This window comes from Cariama cristata, unplaced genomic scaffold (genome assembly GCF_000690535.1).
Source record: "Cariama cristata isolate BGI_N322 unplaced genomic scaffold, ASM69053v1 scaffold25548, whole genome shotgun sequence".
Lineage (NCBI taxonomy): Eukaryota > Metazoa > Chordata > Aves > Cariamiformes > Cariamidae > Cariama > Cariama cristata.
In genome coordinates, this window is record NW_009629793.1 from 397 (window position 1) to 4,440 (window position 4,044).

The 4,044-nt window shown below is 51.8% G+C and overlaps 1 protein-coding gene across 1 annotated transcript in view; it reads right to left on the reverse strand.

Annotated features, from left to right (window-relative positions):
* Positions 1-4,044, reverse strand: part of LOC104165631 (myocyte-specific enhancer factor 2D homolog) — a gene marked incomplete at both ends in the record, with an annotated part of 7,189 nt that overhangs the window by 195 nt on the left and 2,950 nt on the right. The window lies entirely within an intron of this gene.

Genomic DNA, 4,044 nt, shown 5'->3' on the forward strand with positions numbered 1-4,044 from the left:
ACGTGGGCAGGGGGTGTCCGTCGAGTCCCGTCCCCCTCCAATACCGCCCCCCCCGGCCCATAAAGACGAGGATGTGCCCTTGCGTAAATGAACGCCGTCGCCCCAAGACGCCGATGACTTCAAGAGTCGGGATCTGGCCCTCGGGTTTCGACGACGGGTTGTCTCTACTTTAGGAATTACGACATGGGGATGGATGGATGGATGGAGAGAAACTTTTTTTTTGCTTTCAAAGGATGCCCGGAGTTGAATTTGGCCCCGTACCAGCTCAGACGCATTCGTCACCTACAATTACCGCGACGACAAAGGAGGGGAAATAAACCTTAACGATAGCTGCTCTCCTGCTAAAAACAGGGAAAACCTCCTTATGAATCAGGAAATACAATCCACAATAATTGCCCCTGGCAAAACCAGGTGGGTGGCATTTCCCAAATGCCAAGGTAGCACAGCGAAAGCACGGTGGCACGGCGATAACCAGTGGGTGCCGGAGACGGTGAGCCCTGGAGGGGGGTGTGACATGGAGGGGGGTGATGGTGACAACGTCCGGGCACCAAACCCTGCACCCAAACCAGGCGGCAGGAGCAGCAAAGGTCCCGGGCGCTGCTGGAGAGAACTAAGGATGCGACGTCTCCTCCTTCGTTAACAGGAACCCGGTAATCACCACGTTCGGGTACGGTGAAAACCCCCAAAATTCCTCTTTCGTGCTCCGTAGCCAATTTGCAGCTTGCGTTACACATGTACATTTAATCATCCTGTTTTCAAAAATACCCAAAGCAATTAGGCGTTATTATGGAATCAGCGCTTGCCAATTTATTTCTTTTTTTTTTTTTTTTTTTAGAAGTCAAAGCTACAGAATTTCCTGGAAGTCTTGATCTCTTTTCATGCCAAATTCAGTAGGGGGAAAAAAAAAAATAACGAAAAAAAAAGAAGAGCCTTGACAATTCTTTTCTCTCTTCCTAAACAGTCATAAACATCCCTCTTTTGAGGCCAAAACGTACCCTGGAGTGGCTCTTCATCCACCTGCGAGCTCCGGCAAACTCGGAGCTTGTAGAGGAATTTTTGCTGAAGCGGATAAAAACCGGTGACGTCTCCAGAAGAGCTGGAAACGCCGCGGGCAGGTTTTGCCCGGCATCGATCCGGCACGCCGTGCCACACGGCTTTGCCTCTTCCCATAGCTCTTGCTTGGTGGATGCTTGCGCCGGGCGGCAACGGTCAAGCGACGGACCCCAAATCCATCCCCCAGCCTATTTTTTCCATCCACCTGAAGCTTTTCACAATATTTCCAATTAAAACGCCTCCTTCACCGTCATAATTTTAACACTCGTTATTTAGATTTAATCTGCGGAGGGGAAAAGTCCTCATCCACATCCAGCTCCACCAGCGAAGGATCCGGCTGGCTCTCGCCCATGGGGATGTTCGGTGTTACCAATAATTCTGGCCACCTAATAATTATTACCTAATTATCTACTAATGATTCCTGGTACCCCTCATTTGCGTTACTCATTGTCTCTTTTCAGAGAAGGACAGTGGGAATCTGAGTCATTGGCACCAACAGGAGATTCCCAAGGCTTTTTCTGCAGGTTCCCGAGGATTTTTCCCTATTATTTTTCTATTTTTGGATGTGTCCTTGTTTGTTTTTAGAACGGGCCAAAAAAAGGAACGGGTGCTGCCGGTGGGGAAGGAACTGCTTTTCTTCTTTTTTCTTTTCGGAAACTGCTTTTTGCAGATTTTTTTTTTTCCGCAACCTTTTGTTTCACCGACGCGGCCGAAAGATGGAAAGTTGAGCCTTTCTTTAAAAAAAAAAAAACAAAAAAAAGATTTTTTTCCTTCATCTCTTTTTTTTTTCAGAGGGGAAAATGGAAAAAAGTTGTTCCATGAGGAGTGGAAGGGATGAAACCGGGTTTCCTTCGGGCGCGCCCGAAGGATGCTGGCTGGGGAGACCCTCCGGTGTCTAATAAGGGGCTGTGCCCCCCTCCCATCCCTGGTTGGGAAAAGGGAAGGCAATTCCTCATATCCCTGGAAATCCTTCTCCTCTCCCAAAGGCTTCCAGCGGGTTCAGGAGTCGTGGGGGTCAGACGAGCAACCTCCAGCCACCGACACCCTCAAAGAAGGGAACCTCACGGCCGAATTTTCAAGAGGTTTCAGCCCAGTAACAGCATCCTTCGCCTTTCTAAAATCTCCCAACGACGAAGCGGTCCAGGAGGTTTTTAAGCAGCTTCCAGCCCCCCCGCCCCAGCTCTGCCCCGTATTTACCGCCTGAACAAAGCGCAGGGAAGAGCCACGGGCAGAATTTTGCCATAAAATCATCCCGGGGCTTCTTCCCTCAACCATTTTTAGGGAGGAAAGCAGAGCAGCGGGGCGAAGGCAGCTCTGTTCGCCCAGCCCCAGATCCCCCCCCTCCCCGCAGCCCATAGCATCACCCCGCTCTGCATTTCCCCTCCGCGGGTCTAATCTATTTGGTGTCTCGACAGCAGCTCTCGCCTTGATCTCTTCCCTCTCCCCGGCCACTAATTTCATCAAATTAGTCGTAACTTAATTATCTCGGAGCCCCACACCTCCCTGCCGAGTTCGGTTCGCAGCATCCCGAGCTGCGGTGCCGTCATCCCTGCTCCGGTAGGAAAATCGGTCGGTAGCCCCAAGAAGCATCAAACGGGGAGAAAAATCCTTCCTGGGGGGCTACAGGCAGCTGGATAAATAAAAATAACCCTCGCTACAGCACGGGGCTGCCGGAGGTGTGGGCAGTGAGGGAAAGAAGGGGATGGGGACGGGCTCCGCATCTGGCAGAGCAAAAAAAAAGTGCGGTGGGATGGGGAACCACCGGCGGTGGGGGGTGACCGGGGGCCGAGTCGCAGTGAGATAGGAGCCAAAGCAGCGCGGCTCGCAGCGATCTGCTGCCCAAAAAGAAGTTTGGGACAATTTCCAGTCCTATGAGCATCGGTTGCTGGTTTTTTCCTTTTGGACCAAAAAAAAAAAAAAAATAAAGAAGTGCCCTCCACATTTTCTGCTTTTTGGTAAGATGATGTAAAAGGAAAACAATCCCGCCGGAGCGAGAATCAACCCCAAAGATTCCTGTTTTCAAGATTTTTGCAAGGTCTTTTAGAAAAGAGCTTTCCTTCTCGTTCCTCCTCATCCCCTTTTCCAAGGGAAAAAAAAAAAAAAAGAAGATGCCAAAAGGCACGAAACCTTTTTGTCACTGGGGGAACACAGCTATTTTTCATATACAATAAGATTTAAAAATCAATTCCTTCACAGCAAAAAAAGGAGGAAACCAGGGTGAGAACCCCACATGACAAAAAAACCCCAAAGCCGCTCATCATCTGCCCATCTCCCTGCCAGCCCCCGGTCCCCCCTCCACTCTATCAGGAGTCCCCCCCCGGCAGGTCCCGCTCTCCCAGGCAACGTTCCCACTCCCGTGATCCATCCCAGTCCATACGGGAGCAGATTCCCAACCCGAAGAGGGTGAAAGAGCAGCCGGAAACGCGGAACACGTGAGGGGAAAGGATGCTCGGCCAGGATGCGGCTGACTTCCCTTAAGGGGAGGGAGACTCCACCAGCCCCGGGTGGGTAAGTCGGGGCGAGGATGAGGATGAGGATGAAGACGCGGTAGCGTCTGTATTTCACTGCCTCCTCGGCATCCTGCAAAATGCCTGATTTTAGGTACCTTGGGGAATAACAACCCCAGGGAAGGAGAATTAGGGAAAAATCCGCTCTCCCGGGACATTCAGCCAAGGAAAGGAATGAAATCATTGTGTGACTTTAAGTGGCCCCAGAGCATCCCCGTGCCCGGCCGGCTCTGCTCTCGTCCAAGTCCCTTGGCACAAACTGGCACGTCAGCCGGGCTGCGAGGAAACGAGAAGCGACAGCGAGGAGCAAAGCCGACGTGATCCCAGTCCGGGCACGCACGTGGCACCCAGCGTGCCTGTCTGGGGGCCTCAGCTGTCCCCCGCCTGATTAAGGAAACCCCCCTCTCTGCATTAAGAGAGATTTTCTCAGATTTAAAAGCTTGCAATGGCCAGGACTTTGCCGGGCACGGAGAGAAGCCGCGGG